Source organism: Tamandua tetradactyla, chromosome 15 (assembly GCF_023851605.1).
Source record: "Tamandua tetradactyla isolate mTamTet1 chromosome 15, mTamTet1.pri, whole genome shotgun sequence".
Taxonomy (NCBI): domain Eukaryota; kingdom Metazoa; phylum Chordata; class Mammalia; order Pilosa; family Myrmecophagidae; genus Tamandua; species Tamandua tetradactyla.
In genome coordinates, this window is record NC_135341.1 from 21,854,337 (window position 1) to 21,872,555 (window position 18,219).

Here is an 18,219-nt window from a genome sequence, read left to right on the forward strand (position 1 = left end):
TGTATTTATAAGAATTTGTCCATTTCATCTGTGCTTTCTAATATGTTGGCATCCTGTTGTTAATAGTATCCTCTTATCCTTTTTATATTTGTGGGGTCATCAGTGAGATCCCCATTCTCATTACTGATTTTATTTACATCTTCTGTTTTTTTTCTTTGTCAGTCTAGCTAAGGGTTTGTCAATTTTATTGATCATCTAAAATGACCACTTTTGGTTTTGCTGATTTTTTTTATATTTCATTTATTTCTTCCCTAATCTTTATTTCTTTCCATCTGCTTGCTTTGGGATAAAGTTGCTGTCCTTTTACAAGTTTCTTGAGGCGTGTAGTTATATCTTTGAGTTTAGTACTTTCATCTTTCTAAATGTAGTCATTTTGGGCTATAAATTTCCCTCTCAATGCTGCCTTTGCTGCATTCCATAAATTTTGATATGTGTGTTCTTATTTTCATTCATCTTGAGATATTTACTGATTTATCTTGCAGTTTCTCCTCTGACCCACTGATTGTTTGAATGTGTTGTTTTACCTCCATATATTTTGTGAATTTTCCAGTTCTCCACCTGTTACCAATTTCCAGCTTCATTCCATTATGGTCAAAGAAAGTGCTTTGTGTAATTTCAATATTTTAAAATTTATTGAAACCTGTTTTGTGACCCAACATGTGGTCAATACTGAAGAATGATCCATGAGCACTTTAGAAGAACATATATCCTGCTGTTCTGGGGTGCAGTGTTCTACATATGTCTGTTAGTTCTAGTTTATTTATCATATTATTCAAATTCTCTGTTTTCTTACTGATCCTCTGTCTAGATGTTTTATCTATTGAGGAGAGTGGTGTATTAAAATCTCCAACTATTATTGTAGAGATGTCCATTTCTCCCTTCAGCTTTTCTGTTATTTGCCTCATGAATTTTGAGGTACTCTGGTTAGGTAAATAAGTATTTATGACTGAATAGTATCTTTTGTTAATATATAGAGTTCTTCTTTGTCTCTTATAACAGCTTTGCATCAAACTCTATTTTGGCTAATATTAGTATAGCTACCCCAGCTCTTTCATGGCTACTGTTTGCATGGAATAGTTCCTTCTAAACCTTCAATTTCAACATATTTGTGTCCTTGGGTCTAGGGTGAGTGTTTGTATATAGCATATAGATGGTTTTTTTTTTTTTTTTTTATCTAACTGACAATCTATGTCTTTTGATTGTGGAATTTAGTCCATAAATATTTAGCATTATTACTGTAAAGTCAGTACTTCAACCATTTTATCCTTTGGTTTTTACAAGTCATATCTTATTTTTGTCTCTCTCTCTCTCTCTTTTTTTTTTTTTTACACTTTTAGTTACTTTTACTTACGATCTTCATTTCTGCACTGTACTCCGGACCTCCTTCTCTTGTCTTTTCTTTCGGCCTGCAGAACTATCTTTAGTATTTCTTGTAGGACAGGTTTCTTGTTGACTAATTCTCTCAGTTTCTGTTTATCTGCGAATATTTTCAATTCACTCTCATTTTTGAAGGACAGTTTTGCCAGATAAAGAATATTTAGCTGGCAATTTCTCTCTTTAAGTACATTAAATATATTATATCACTGGCAAGGTAGCATCAGAAATGGTTTTCAATGTATACACTTTGAAAAATTTAAACTCAAGGCAGTTAATTTCATTATAGTTACAATTTCTTTGAAAATAATCAGACCTTACCTCTATTGAAAATCGAGGATGCTCTAAGAGAAGGAAGTTGGATTTTCATAGTGAATTCTATGTTTTATTTTAAATAGGGCTCATTCTAAATATGTCTCCTTAGACTAAAATACTGACAATGTATTGAATAAATATTTCCATTTTTGAATATTTGAAATAATATTTTTTAAAATATCTGGGTGAGCCAATTTTTTAAAAAACTAAATTAGCACTCCATCTAAATTAGTTCATTATTCTTTGTCTTTTTAACCTAGAGTTTATAATACATGAGTGGAAAATATTTTCAGGTTCAAAGTAGAAGCTTCGTATTAGAAAGGAGATAGGGAAAACACTGAATTTCATTGTATTTATTACAGCATAAACCCAGCCCATCAAAAGATGGATGCAATCATTTGCAACCTTTTCCCAGCCTGGTGGTAGTTCTCATCTATATCCGTATAGGAAAGCATCATGTAACCCCCACTAAAATAGCCATTTCATGTTCTTCTTCCTGGTTTCCGTATTCCTTGGCAGCAGAGAACACCCGATATAGGCATTTTCCAGCATCCACTTTGCCCTTAATGAGAGACTCCTCACTGAGACGGGTTTGATTTGAAGTTTAAAATTACAGCTCCTTATATTAGAAACTCTGGAGTAAAAGCCACTGCACCAAAAAAGATGAATGGTCCTGTCAGCACATACATTGATTGCTGGCAATGACCTTCACAGGGCAAGACTCTGAAAGGAACATTCGGAAAGAAACTTATTGTTTTAACAAAGAGATTAGTGATTTTATTCTATACATTCCAACCATACATATTTTTCTCTCTCAATTTATATAATTTAGGAATGTGTGAATTAGAGTTCGTGGCAAGCAAATCCTTTTTTAAACTTTCTGAGCTGAGATCTCAGCATTAGAGTTCATTCCAATAAGCCTTTTTTTTTGCAAATGTCCTTGAAAACGCACAGATGCATGTTCTATGGAGTAGCAGAAGATTGAGCATAACAGACAGAGGGGATTTTATAGGGAGAATCAGTCTTTATTTTTACTTATTTTGTCATATATTTTTGATGCTGTTTTGTAAGATATCACTGTATTCTTGACTCTAGGCTATAAATACTGAAAACAGTGTGATTAAGTATGATGGGACCTGCTCTGACTAGGCCTGATAGAGCTATATTTTATTTTCTAGAGCTTCTTTCTTTTTTATTCTGTGTACAGAAAAAGGTGTTAAAAGTTGGAAAACAGTAATGTTTCCCATGTTTGTTCTGTTGTTCACTTAGGAATTCAGTTCATTCCCTTTGCAAAATTAATGTGTCAAGTACAAGATAAAATATTTGTACCACTGCGTAGGTAGACTTCCTACAGTTTGGATCTCAGTTTCTTATGCCTGGAGAATTGGGAAATGAATACCAGGAGATGGTAGCAGTTCAGTATCTTTAAAACACTTTTTAGAATAATGGAATATTGGGACTATCATTAACATAGCTCTTATCTGAGGCATTTAAAGTTCATAGTTATTTATTCCTTCAGTGCTGTCTAGGCCAGTGGAAAGTAACTAAAATATGAAATGAGGCCTGGAAAATACCAGAAGAAAGAGATCAGCAAAGGTGGGTCATAACTAATGAAAGCTCCCCTAAGAAGGTGGTTTCTAAGCTAAGCCCTGAAATATCACTGAGATTTCAAACAGTGAAAAGTGTGGACCAGCTTTAAGCAAAGAAACAGAGGTAACTGAAGAATTTGTGCCAAATGAAGAATGGACTAGAGCCTTAGATATGCTTCCTGAAATTCAAAGTAAGATGGGGACCAAATTGGGCCACATCATAGCAAGCCTCAATATCAAGTCAGACTTATTTTGTGTTTAAGGAAGAGCAAAGTACTTAAATCTTTTAAATAAAGAAAATTATGCTTAAATGAATTTTAAGTCTCTGTGGTATAGATTAGAGGAGGGTAATAAGAGGTAAAGTTAAGGAAGAAATGTTAATTTCATGATGAGGTCATAATGAGCTTGACTGTTGGCAAAGGAAATAGAAGAAATGAATGCAAAAGCCATTTCAAAGAAAATGATGGGATTTCATAACTGGCACATTTGTCATACCAAAAAGCAAGGAAGTTATGGACAAAATTATCAAAGACTGCTAGAATCGGCTCTGACTAACTCACAAGGGGGGTAACTGAGCATTAGTATGGAAAATAACTGAAATGGCTTAACACACATCAGATTTATTCAAATCCATAAATATATAGTAATACTAAGGGGAAAAAATGACCTGTTCCATTGATCAATTTAGGGGGTGCTGGAAAGCAAACGCACTTTGAAAATTGACAAATAAAGGGAAAGAATTCAGGATTTATCTTATCTTTCCTCATGACTGTACTTCAGGCCATTATGATAAGGGAAAATTTGTCCTTATAGGGCATTCCAAGGTACATAGGAAGAAGGAATGATGAACTTGAAATATCACCATTTTGCAACCCATGATGTATTAATGGGTCCAGGCAGTCATGGTGAGTGACTGTTGACCTCATAAGACATTATATATCTCCTGATGGAAGCACAAAACTGCCTATGGAATAGTGTTGCCAGAAAATTGAATCTGAATCTGACCTGTCATCTAAATCTGACAATGAAAGTACAGAAATACAGGACAGAAAGGAGTTATGCCACTTGGGGATGGAATTAGGAAAATTTGGGCTATCAGAGACTCTTCAGAATGAAAGGCTAGGTTTTCTCAATAACAGCAAAGTCATGAGAAAGAGAGATACAGAAGAAGGACTCAAAAGACTAAAAAAGATTTAAGAGACATATCAACCAGTTGCATGGCTAATACTTCAGAATGACAGACAGCAAATAAGATGTAATTAGAAATCGAATCTATGTTCTCAATATCTACTCTTGTTAATTGCAAGGATAACAATGATAGCAGGGATGATTATCATCATATTTGTGTTGATAGAATGAGTCATTTTTCCTGACTTTCTTCTGCACTTTAGGCCAATGTATGAACTGTTTACTATGTGTTTTATAACTTACATTTGCATGCATAATCTCATTTAATCCTCAAAACGAATCTGAGATATACAATAGAAATGAGACTCGGAAAATTCAAGTGACTTGCCCAAGATCACACATCTGCTAAGCTGTGGATTCTGTGTGAAGGGCTGCAGTCACAGACACTGACATCTGGACACTGCTTTTTGGGGGAAACTGTAATGATGCAAGTCTTGGGACAGGAGGCTTCATCTTCCCATACAGAAGTCTAAGAGGTCAGACATTTGTTTTCTCAGATCTTTTATAGGGCCTACACATGTGGCCTAAGATAGGCCAACCTGATAGACAATTCCTTCTAACACGTAAACCGTAGAGCAGTTGAAGGACAGAAGCTGCAGCCATTTAGAACGTATTCCACACAGCGCAGTCACACTCTGTGTTCAGTGGGGATAAAGGTAGCAGAGGTAAAAGCCATGCCCTAAGGAGGTGAGCATCTCTGACTGTCTCCAAAAAAAGTGAGATCTGGCTTTTTCACAGCAGCCTAGCCTTGGTTCCTACCTGTTTTTCAAGCCCATTGTACCTTCCTTGAAACCCAGTTACTTACACAGTATTTTCCAGTAAGTGCTCTTTCCTCTTAAGCTAACTAGAATTCCTCTTGTTTGCTATCAAGAATGTTAAATAATTTGACCGTGAATCTGTCTGGCATTGAGCCTGTCACTTTGCCACATAATTAAATAAGGCAAAGAGTAGTCATTTCTTTCTCTGGTTTACATATTCTAGTAAGAATCCATTTCCTGATTTGCATTAGCATCCTGCATGATCCATGCCTTGAGATCTATAAGTCTCTAGTTTTATATTTTAAACAGTTTAGAGGCCTTGATAACTGTGGATCCTTATAATTTCTTTAAATTCGTATCCACTTTTATGGGATTTGGTGTTCCCTGTATCCCTCAGTGCTTCAAAGGGCATCATCAGGTGTGATTTGCTTCTTAGTACAGGATGAGAAAAGAAGGAAAGGAAGAGAGAACAGGGGTGACTGCACATGAACTAACCATGAAAGAAAAATCTGAAAGTACAACCTTTAGGAAAAAGAAACTATTTCAAAAAGAGAATATTATGGACAGGTATTTCTTTCATCGCAGCTTCCAACCTGAGTTCCTGTTCTGAGCAAGAACATTTTACTATTTTACATTTTCCTTCCTTTCTTTTACTTGTTTCATCAAGTCTAAGATTTCTTTTGTTTGACAGCCCAGTGTTTTAAACCTGATGAACCAAAATTTGAGTTAATGGATGATATTTATGCTTGTTAACCTCATCAGAAGAGGGCTTACCTTTATATTTTTGGTTTGGTTCTTTGCTCAGCCCCGCACCCCCATTTCCCAGATAGTAGTGGTAGAGGCTCAGTGAAGCTCCATTTCAACTGAACGTAACAATAACAATCATTTCTATCTGCAAAATGTCTGCATTTAACCCTGGATTATGCCATTTGAGTTGACCTAGGTTAATGTCTTATTTTAAAGAAAAATAGTAGTTTGTTTACAATACATTCACCCTTCTTTTTAATGGGGCCTGATTTTTAGCAGGAGACTGAAAAAAAAAAGACATTTCCCAGACCCCTTCTTGTAGCTAGATATGGCATTGGGACTAAGTTCTGATAAATGGAATGAATACAAATGTACCCAAGTAACTTTCAGGAAGTGTTATTTAAGGAAGTGACCCCTCCCTTTCTCTTTCTTTCCTCCCATGTGCAAGCTAGGAAGCAGACCTGATGGCTGGAGCTTGAGCAGCTATCTTGGACCATAAGGCAGAATTTTTGTTTTGATAATGGTGACACAACAAAATGGAAGTAACTTGGGTCCCAGCTAATACTGCATCTAATGCTATACTGCTTTCTTCCAGCTTAGGTTTCTCTCTCTCTCTCTCTCTCTCTCTCTCTCTCTCTCTCTCTCTCTCTCTCTCTCTTTCTCTCTCGCACACACATACACACCAACAGCTATCTCTTTACATCACTGTTGTTTTAGGGTTATTTAAAAAGCAATATGAGATATTAGTCTTAAAATGGAATTCTCACATATCTCTGTTTCATGGCTGTGAGTCTTTATTATTTAATAACTTCACTAATAATGGAAAAATACAAGTAGTTTTAAATATAAACAAAGGATAGAAAATAGCACGAAAGCAATTGTTTTCTGTTTAATAGAATTATAAACAATCCCTTAAATGATTGGGTATTTGCATATAATACTTTGAAGCTTAATTCACTTTAACTTTAAACTGCATCATTTGTCTCACAGGGAAGATTATTCTTGATGGAATTACCTGTTAATATTTTTGCAGCTCAGAAAAAAAAAATTGAAATTAATTATCCAATTGACTAGAGATAAAAAACATTTCATTATATCAGAGTCTGATAGTGTTACTAAACTTGATGAATTGTCATTTTTATTATAACACATTTGTCATGTGTTTTACAAAATGCCATGCTTTCTAGTGGCTGGGAAAGAAATGGACTCTCAATCACGCTCATTGAGTTTAGGACTAAGAAACTTCAAAGTGAGCCCTGGTGGAGCAATGTGGATGTGTTTGCATATTCGTGATCAATCCTATGCGTTGTAAAGGTGAGGACAGAACTTTCAAATTATCAGAATCCTAAGAAAAGGCTATGACTGTGGAGTAAGAAGATGAAGGTGGGTCACCATCGTCAGAGGGCGTGGGCCATGCACTCCGGGCCTGGCTTTCTACCTCCTTGTTTTTGACCTTGGGAAAAGCACTTACTTAACTTCTCTGAGTCTTGATTTCCTCACCTATAAAATGAGGCTAATTTCATTAGCCTTGTTAGAATTTTTAGAAGTATTCAATTAACTGAGATGATATAGGCATTGTGCCTATTACGGTGCTAGACACGTCACTGAAACGCAATAAAAGCACTTATGATTATTGTTACTGTGAAAACGATGATGATTAAATGAAGAGTGGAGGAGTTCATTCAGAAAATTAAACAGGCAATCTTGCTGTGAAACTAAAAAGAGGATTATCTGGATTGCACATGAGACGGGTTTGCTGAGGACAATTCTCACGCCATAGTGATTAAGAATACAAGGCTGGAACCTGGCCTCCTGATTGCCTACTGGGTGACTTGGGGTAAGTTACATAACTTCCCTGCACCACAGTTTTGTCACACCTGAAAAATAGGGCTAATCATATCTGCCTCATTGGATTCTTGTGAAAATTAATGGAGATAGTATATGTACAACTCTTAGAACAGTGCCAGGCCTGCTAAGTGCTGCTTAAGTATTAGCTCTTGTTATTGCCAAGATATGTGGACACTGTGTTTTGATCCACAATGAACTTGGTCCAGGTGGATTTTTGTCTTTGGTCTGAACTATCCCATGTATCTTAGTTTATTTCAAATAGAATTGTTTGCTTGGTTATTTCATATAGGGTATGGTTTGAGTAATTTCTTCATGTTTGGTTTTAATTTGAGGACATATGTTTTCTAAATGTCCACTTGTGGCTCAAGTCCACGAATAGAACTGAAATAGCGATGCTTCAGTAATCATTTCCTTTCACCTAAAGGAAATGATTTTTTTTTTCCTAACCTTCATTTGTAGATAAAGAGAACTGTAAGGCAGAGAGAAAAAATATATTGAGTATTTGAGGAAAAAAATCGAAGTTGGCAGACATAGTTTCAAAGGGACTTCTCAGGGAAGTCCCAGTTTTACAAGGGAAAACCAGGTGGCCATGGGATCTTCCATTTTATTCCCTTTTGATGTGAGTTATTTTATCTCACAGACTCAAGGGCCAAAACTGAGTACCCAGGAGATAAGAGATTTCCCCATCTCCTAGAAGGTGGTTATGAGACAAGTCATACAGGGTGTGACTGTGCCAGCTGTCCTTTACACATGTCACTCTGAGGAACGCATGATGACAGTCTGAGAGAGTTGCCTGCTTTTTATTTGTTTGGGGCTGAAGAGTTTTTTTTCTTCTTTTACTCATTTCTTAGTCAGTAAGTTTTCCCCAACATTTTGTCTGGTGGTTGGTGCCTAACAATGGATTTAGATGAGACTCTGAGGAGATATTTACCAGCAATGAGGATGGTTAGTGAACAGAATACATTACAGAGAGAAAGTCAGGAATCTCATTTGCTGCCTAGTGTTGGAGAATGGGATCAATAAGGTCCCTTTTGCTCTAAAGTGTGTAGGCTCTGAGATGAATGAATACAAAGACTGTTGCATTCTTGGGGGCACCAAGATGAGTAGCACTAAATAACAGGATTCGTGCTAAGTCACTCTAGTATGATTTTCTGATTTGGCCAATTTAATACAAAGGATAGGCGTAATCCCCCAAAATAGATATGCAAATAAGAATGTGAGTCATTTGGGACCCAGGTTTTGCCAAACACCTTGGATAATTGCCAGTCCTTAATTTTGATTTTTGATTACTTTTTATGAGCCAGTTCTTCTGGTCTGGATATCAAGGATTTATATTAAAGTGTGAAACCTTTATAAAAAGTATTACTGCATCAGCTTTGATTTACCAGCTTCAGGGTCTCAGACTGTTAACTATATTATTTCCCATCTTTACATGTGAGGAGGTAACACTTTTAAGTACAAATATGCACATAAACAAATATGCGCATAAAAGCATATGCAAACAAAAACATACAAAATACTTTGCTGTCTGGGACATAGGCTGCAGAAATGGACACATGATAATCAGAAAAACCAGATTTTCATTTATAAGATTAAAAATGTCATGGTGATTTGGCTGTCATGTTAAAGCATGCATTTCATAGCTATAATTGTCTTCTCATTAAATATGATGGAAATGATTATTGTACAGTCTCATCCCTTTGAATTTAATGCCATTTAATAATAATATTGGAATGTTATGTCTTTCCCACAAAGAACTTGATGTTTCATAGACAATTTCATCCTATACCCAAACATCCTGATGAGTTAGAGATGAGAGTGGTTAATGTCCCCATTTAAATGGATGGAAACTTTTAGACTGATAAAGGTTAAATAAGAACTTGTGAGGGTCATACATTAAGCTAGCAGCAATAATAATGATGATAATTAGTTCTTTGGTAGTTTATGAAGCCATCCATGTGCATTATCTAATTTAATCTTTATTATGGAGCTATTCTGGATTCATTCAATATGCTCTACTCAATTTACTCCAACTCGGAATGTTCCATACTAAGCTCATCATCCACTGCCCATCCCCCTGAACATCTGATTCCATTCTTCTTCCCCCTCCAGAATTTAGTATTTAAGATGGAGGAACTGGCTAACACCTGCTAGTTGGTGCCTAACAACGGATTTAGATAAGATGCAGAGGCAATATTTGCCTGCAGCCAAAGTAGAAATCCCAGCAGTTATACCTGAATTTGACTCCTCCTCATTCATGTATAATCTAATTCCAAATCTTTCCATGTTTATCTCCTAAATGTTTCATGCGTCTGTCTTACTCGTCATGTTCCTCAGCTGCAAATCTAGTTCAAGCCATCCTTATTTCTCTCTTTGTCTCTAAAGGTGTTTTCTAATTGGTCTCCTTCCCCTCTCCCTCTCCAGCTCATTCTCCATACTGACAGATTCATCCCTGTTTTAGTTTGCTGATGCTGCTGGAATGCAATATACCAGAAGTGGATTGGCTTTTTATAAAGGGGATTTATCAAGTTACAAGTTTACAGTTCTAAGGCCATAAAAATGTCCAAACTAAGGCACCCAGAAAAGGTACCTTGACTCAAGAAAGGCCAATGGTGTCCAGAACACCTGTTTGTGTTGGGAAGGTACGTGGCTGGCATCTGTTGGTGCTTTGGCTTCTGGTTTCAAATAGCTTCCATGGGGGCGTTTTCTTTCTGTATCTCCAAATGTCTCTGTCAGCTCTGAAGCAACTGTGCTTTTACCAAAATGTCTCCCCTTTTAAAGGATTCCAGTAAACTAATCAAGATCCACCTTGAATGGGCAGAGTCACATCTCCATCTAATTAAAAGGTCACAGCCACAACTGGGGTGTGCCACATCTCCATGGAAACAGCCTAATCAAAGGTTCCACCCTAAACAATAGATCTGGCCCCACAAGATTGGATCAGGATTGAAATATAAGGCTTTTCTGGGGTACATAATAGTTTCAAACTAGCAAATCCCTCAATATGAACCCTTTGGTGGTCCCTAACGACCACAGGATGAGGCTTAGCTCCCTTCTGAGGCATCCAGGCCCTTTGTAGTCTCGCCCCCACCCCTACCCCCTCATGACCACTCCTTGTCTCATATTTTGGACTCTGGCTTCACCTGTGGCACTGCACACCTGCAATGCCATTCCTCATCTTTTGGCCTTTCCATAAACTCCCTGCTTGAAAGACTTGGAGCAATCCTTCCCCTTCTCCCTGAAATACCACCTCTCGAAGCAAAGCTTTCCAGGAGAAATGTTGGAGGTTGTTAGTCCCTACTGAATTATCAAATCTCATCTCTGTGCCCACGATCCTCTGAATATCACTCTGTCATTGGACTTGCCACTTAATTATAAGTATCTATTTACATTTATTTTAATGTTATCCACCTATCCAGACCATGGATTTCTCCAGGGAAGGGACATTAACTCCCTTTATATTTAGAGAGCCTGCCCAGTGCCTGGAGTAAAGCAGGTGTTTGCAAGTATTTGAGCTGGGAGGCAGCCTGTTTTATAACTGGAAAACTGATGCCCAGATCTCTTAAGTGACTTGCCCATTAATGTTAAGGTGAAGACTATCTAGGGGCCAGAAATTTAGGGTCCAAGCAGTTCCTTCTGTATGCAAAATTATTATTAATGACCCTCTCTTTCGGAGGCACTATTCTAAATGCTTTGTACATATTAACTGATTTAATTATGATAACAACTATGGGATAAGTTGAGAGTTTCTCCAGAGAGTTTAAGCACCTTTCCTAATAATCATGCAGTCAGAAAGTAGTAGAGCCAGGATTTGAACCTAGAGTCTGTGCTCTTAACCCTTTCAAAAATCTGAAGAATGCAGACTTTGTGCTCAAATAGCACTTGTACCCATACACTGTTTCGCACACTGCCTTGGGGGCTTCACAGATTCTCTGAGAGCTATAGGAACCCCTTGTTGTGAACTCCAGTTTAAAGATCCTAACACTGCATTTTTCTACCTTGATAGTATCTCAAAGTTCTTTGACCTTCAAAATATTGCATGCTTTATACTCATCCCTTCCTGCCTCCTACCTTTGCTGTTTTTATTTACCTTCTATAAACCAAGCTTTGTCTCTCATATCATTTTATATTGTCTTGCCCACCTTTGTCTAACCAGAAGACCCACACAATTCTGAGTCATCTGGAAGTATTATTTCATTACCCACTCAATAGAGAGGTCCGTAATACCTACAGCAAATGAAACCAGCTCTGGGGCTGATCTCTGGGGTGCCTAAAAGTAGCCTTGTCTTTTCTGTTCTATATAGATTCAATACTCACTCCTCAGTGACTTATAAAACCAACGTATGGTTTTCTCATCAACATCAGAGAATTGCATTTGTTTTCCTAAAAGCAAGTCCTCTGTAAAGCCAGTCCTCTCTGTTAGCTTAGCATGTACATTTTAGAAACTGTTTCACTAATGCTTAATTAATCCATCCTTAATCACATTAGAGGAAGGAAATAAAAGACTGTTGTTGCAGGCTCACAGCATGTCAGAACTTGGACTTTAATGCATTATGTCCAGTGGTCAGAATTTCTCTGCATTTATAAATGAGGAAACTTAGAAACAGAGAGGGTCAGTCATTTGCCCCAAGTCAACTCAGCTAATAAGTGATGAAGCAGAGATTTAAATCTGTACTTGATTTCAAGTCCATATTCTTTCCCTTAGGGTAGCTTGTTCTATCATATTCTCATGTTATTAGATATCTACTACTTAGCTATGTCCTCATATCCTGGCACTGAATGAAAGGATAATTTCATTGTGAAACAGTTCACAAGGTCAAAAGGAAACAACAGTGTGAAGAGGATGGACCACTGAGTAGCCCCAGACATGAATTAGGGGCCATTCTACATTGCTTTTGGAAGATGTGCCCAGCACATAAAGCTTTCTTGAAAAATAAAATCTGGCTGACCCAACAGGCCTGGCCCCTAAATTATCAAAATTATCATTCATGAGACTCTGTAGTGTAATTAGAAGACACTGGCTGTACTTTACTCGTATTTCCTGTTGGATTGATTTCCACAGGCTGCTACATGTGTCCTTACAGATCATTGATGTTGTAGCCTCCTCCACTTACCGTCTGCTGGGAGGCCAGGGTGGAGCAAAGGTTGTTCTCTTTGTGGGTTAGGAACTGAGCGGTGTTAGGTGCAAGAGCCCTAACCTTGCAGGTCCATGAAATTTTTTCTCTCAGCTCGATCGCCTACAAGCTGTGATGACAAATTACCGAACTTCATCGGATTTCGGTTTCCTCATGTATAAAATGGGAATAATATCCATCTTGAAAAGGTTACTAAATGGATTAAATGTATGTGAATTCCCTGGCACATAGACTGTGATAGAAGTTATTGATATTAATATTATGACCATTGTATTATCTGAAAGAAGCACATTAGTGTTTTTTAGACAGTGCAGCATGGTATGAGGTTTCATTCTCATCAGGAAGAATTACCAACAAAAATATTTTACAAATTCATGCTGAGCAGTAAGATGTCCACACTGACATGGGGATGGACTGAGGGAGCTAGGTTCCAGAGGAAATGATTATCGTAGATATCCTGGGATGAATAAATAAGTCCCTGATTCCTTCTTTTTTTAATGTTTTTTTTTAATTGTGAAATACAGCATCTATACAAAACACCAATAAATTTCCAAGTGTATTATAACAAGTAGTTATAGGCAGATTTTAAAGCTTGGTAAGGGTTATAGTTCCACAATTTTGTTTTTTCTTCTAGCAGCTCCGAGACACTGGAAACCAACAGAAATATCAATATAATGATACAGCAGTCATACTCATTTGTTAAATCCTATCTTCTCTGTTATACTCCTCCTTCTGTTTTTAATTTTTTTGTGAAAAAATAACATATATACAAAAAAGCAATACATTTCAAAGTACAACAGAGCTTGGTATGGGTTACAAGTCCACAATTTTAGGTTTTTACTTCTAGCTGCTCTAAGTTATTAGAGACTAAAAGAAATATCAGTATAATGATTCAGCACTCGTACTCATTTGTTAAACCCTACATTCTCTGTATATCGCCATCATCATCTTTGATTGTTCTCTCACTCTTTAGGGGTGTTTGGGCTATGCCTATCCTAACATTTTCTTGCTGGAATGGGCTATTGATCATATGGGATAGGGGCATGGAGCTAGTTGATGTTCTGGAGAGGCTGGCCCTTCTGGGTTTCAGGACTTATCTGGTCCAGGGACCCATCTGGAGGTTGTAGGTTTCTGGAAAGTTATCATAGTACATGGAACCTTTATAGAACCTGATTCCTTCTTTTACGGAAAGAAGGTTCCAGGATTTGTCCTCAACCCCAAACTTAATTTGCTTAACATTCTTCAGAAGCTTCTCTTTACCCTTCAGAATGAAGCACCAACCCCTGATACACAGCAATTTATATAAACTGAATCTCGCTTCTCCATCTTTGCTTCCAAATATATCCTTCACTTTGGTCCCCTTGAATAACTCATGGCTCAAAAGATGCACAGATTTTTTTCACTTCCATGCCCTTTTTTTTTTTTTTTTAGGGAGGAAAGGAAGGAAAGACAGAGAAGGAAGGAAGGATGGAAGGAAGGAAGGGAGGAAGAAAGGGAAACATTTTTAAACATTTTCTTGTTTTATTATATTTTGTTTGTTTGTTTGTTTTTTACATGGGCTGGGGCCAGGAATCGAACCGGGGTCCTCCGGCACAGCAGGCAAGCACTCTTGCCCGCTGAGCCACCGCGGCCCGCCACTTCCATGCCCTTTTGCAATGCAGTTTCCTCTGACTAGAATGGCCTTCATTAAATCCACACAGCATACATGTGTCCACCTATATATATACATGTACCCTTCTATGTATGCCTATGGGCTAACCTCAACTCAACCTGTAAAATTCTGATCACATAGCTCCTCAGAAAAATTTCCCCAAACCCACATCCTGGCTGGCCAAAGGGCCTCCTTTTGTGATCCCTTTGAATCTAGTGCTTACCTTTCTCTCCATCTTAATTTTATCACTTGTGTCCCCCACCAGATTATATGCTCTTGGAGGACAGGAGCGTAATTGCCATTGCCTTAGATTCTGACACATAGTAGATGCACAACAAATCTTTGAATATATGAAACAAAGAAAGGGAGGGATGGGGACTAGTGCCAGGATTGTTTTCAGCTTAGTTTTGTTTGTTTGCTTGTCTGGGTCTGAATTAGCTTTCTAATTTAGTAAGCTTCTTGGGAACAAGGGAATTGCTTTAGCAATATCTTTGAAATCCATGTGTCTAGACCAGTGATTCTCAGCCTTGTCTACACATTGGAATCACCCAGGAGCTTGAAAATATTTGAAATCCCAGGCACCAGGATGCCTCAGAATCTCTCCAGGTAGTTCCATTGTGCATCTAGTGTGAGAATCACTGCATTCACCAGAAGTGTTTAACAAGTGTGTAGTGATTTAAATGTTCTGTCGCTAGGTCTCACCTGGGCCATATGTCTAAGTGGATACAGTTGTAGATGACAAATGAAAGGAGAAGTGACCAGGAAGGGGGAGAGAGAGAGAGAGAGAGAGAAGCTTCTGACAGAGTCACTTAATGGACTCTCCAGAATAATGCAAAATACTTTTCCAAAATTATTTATTGTAAACATTTTCTGTTTCTTCTTTCTCTTTCATTTTTAGTTCTGTTGGGCATCATCAGGTCTACATTTGGGATGGGGAAGCCGAGTTTCCCATGAAATGTTTTGAGTGTGTCTTGATTAATGTCACAGTAAACAGATGTCTGATTTTTCTTCCTATCAAAACTACACAGCTCTATTTTGCTCCTTCTTTGACTTGCTGTGTCCCCATTGTGAGTTCACGCAGCTGCTCTCTCTCAGAATAAGATAGCCAAATCTGATATGCATAATTTAAGATTATAAAGTGCATATGTATGATGATAAGGGAAACTGATATTTAGTTTACCAAAAAACGGCCCCATTATTTTCTCAGAAAGAGAGCAAAACCCACCAAATCACAAATTCAATAATGAAAAGTAGCAAGGTGAATGCATTTGGATGTCATTTTACAGACACGATGTAAGAAAATTGAATTTGGAGATTATATGAATGCCTGAATGAAAATTGGTTTTCGGAAAATTCAACAGACGTGTAGCATTTTACATGGGGTTTTCTGGATTTGACACATCAATCTCCCTACCATTTTTGGATTATTTTAGTTTGCTGTGAGGTAGCCTACAATATCAAAACCTTCTCATTTATTTGAAGATAGTATTTAATGGGGAAATGTAACTTTACTACCATATATCTTCAATTATTTCCTAGTAACTAAAAAAATATGCTCAATTTACATTTGTATAATTCAAACACTATCGCTATGGTATTGTTTCTTCATAAAATGAATTTATTATTTGCGAAGATTTGGAGAACCTTGAAATCAAATTAAGGTATATAAAATTCTTTGCTTATCGTAAGTTAGAGTTTATATTCTAAATAATGAAAACTACCTCTCTGAATACTATCCTCTCTTCCAAGCAAATGGAAAATGGAAGTAAAAACCTATATTTAGACTCTGATGACAAACTGGATTATGGTACTATTAACTGTTATTAGTGTGTATTTGTAAGAGAACTATAATTGGGAGAATACTGAGCCTAATACCTTGGTTTTCCCACGTGTCAGGGCAGCTCCTTACCTCCACCATAGGATCATTCTACATTACTTGGCTGACCTCAGAACCAAATACAATTTTGATGCTTCTAGGAGAAGCCAACAGATGGGAAGAGCAAAGGACACTTGATAATATTTTTCTTATTTGTGAGTACTCGGTGAGACCAGACTAGGTCCCTGGATAATTGGTTATCATGAGATTATTGGATCTAAGCCTCACAGGAACCCTATATGGTAATAGCCCGACCTTAATGTTTCAGATGAGGGAGTTGGGATGTGGAGAGGGTAGATGACACGTCCATGGGCAACACAGCTGTTAAGAGGTGGCACCAAGCCTCACCCAGTTCTGCCTGACCCCAGAGTTGGTGGCCTTGACCACCATACCCCTGCTTTAGTTCATCATTGAAGAAGTGCTGAACTGTTGATTTAGGGGAACTCAGAAGACCAGGACTGTAGTCCCAATTTTCCAAAAACCAGTATGTGGTGGGTCTGGGAAGTCACATCCACTCTCTACTTCCTTGTCTATAAAATAAGGGCATCTGAAAATAGATGGTAATTAATATTTTTTTTTATTAGTGGAAAGAAAAAAAAAGAAATTAACACAACATTTAGAAATCATACCATTCTACATATGCACTCAGTAATTCTTAACATCATCACAGAGATGCATGATCATCGTTTCTTAGTACATTTGCATTGGTTTAGAGGAACTAGCAACACAACATAAAAAGATATAAAATGTTAATATAGAGAAAAGAAATAAAAGTAATAATAATAGTAAAAAAAAAAAAAGACAAAAAAAAAAACCCTATAGCTCAGATGCAGCTTCATTCAGTGTTTTAACATGATTACTTTACAATTAGGTATTATTGTGCTGTCCATTTTTGAGTTTTTGTATCTAGTCCTGTTGCACAGTCTGTATCCCTTCAACTTCAATTACCCATTATCTTACCCTGTTTCTAACTCCTGCTGGACTCTATTACCAATGACATATTTCAAGTTTATTCTCGAATGTCCGTTCACATCAGTGGGACCATACAGTATTTGTCCTTTAGTTTTTGGCTGGACTCACTCAGCATAATATTCTCTAGGTCCATCCATGTTATTACATGCTTCATAAGTTTATCTTGCTTGTCACCTTATGTGTGAGACTAAAGCAAAAAATGTTTATTTGTTACAAAATTTATATTTTGACTAGAGCATTTCCTAATATAACTTATGTAGATAGTTTGATTGAACGTCATAAGTACTTGGAGTCTCAGGTAGGACATGAGATTTTGTTGCTGTGTCCAGAGTGATACCCCAATGAATCCCAGAGTGATTTGATCAGTGACTGGAAAAGTATTTTCAAGCCCCCTTCGGGGAATGGTGAGAGTGGGGAGAAATTCAACCTCCCCAAGTCGAATTCTTGATATTCTCACAAGCAGTGTGGACAACCAAAGCTACAGGCTGAGCCCCCAGTCTTGGGGTTTGTTCATATGAAATTTAACCCCACAAAGGATAGGTCAAGTTTACTTAAAATTTATGCCTAAGAGTCACCCCCAAGAGAGCCTCTTTTGTTGCTCAGATATGGCTTCTCCCTCCAGCCAACATGACGAGCAGTTTCACCACCCTCCCCCTCTCTGCATGGAACATGACTCCCAGGGGTGTGAACCTTCCTGGCAACGTGGGACAGAGATCTTGGAATGAGCTGAGACTCAGCATCAAGGGACTGGGAAAAACCCTAGAAT

The 18,219-nt window shown here is 37.4% G+C and overlaps 1 protein-coding gene across 2 annotated transcripts in view; it reads left to right on the top strand.

Annotated features, from left to right (window-relative positions):
* Positions 1-18,219, top strand: part of CADPS (calcium dependent secretion activator) — a 494,336-nt gene that overhangs the window by 31,314 nt on the left and 444,803 nt on the right. The window lies entirely within an intron of this gene.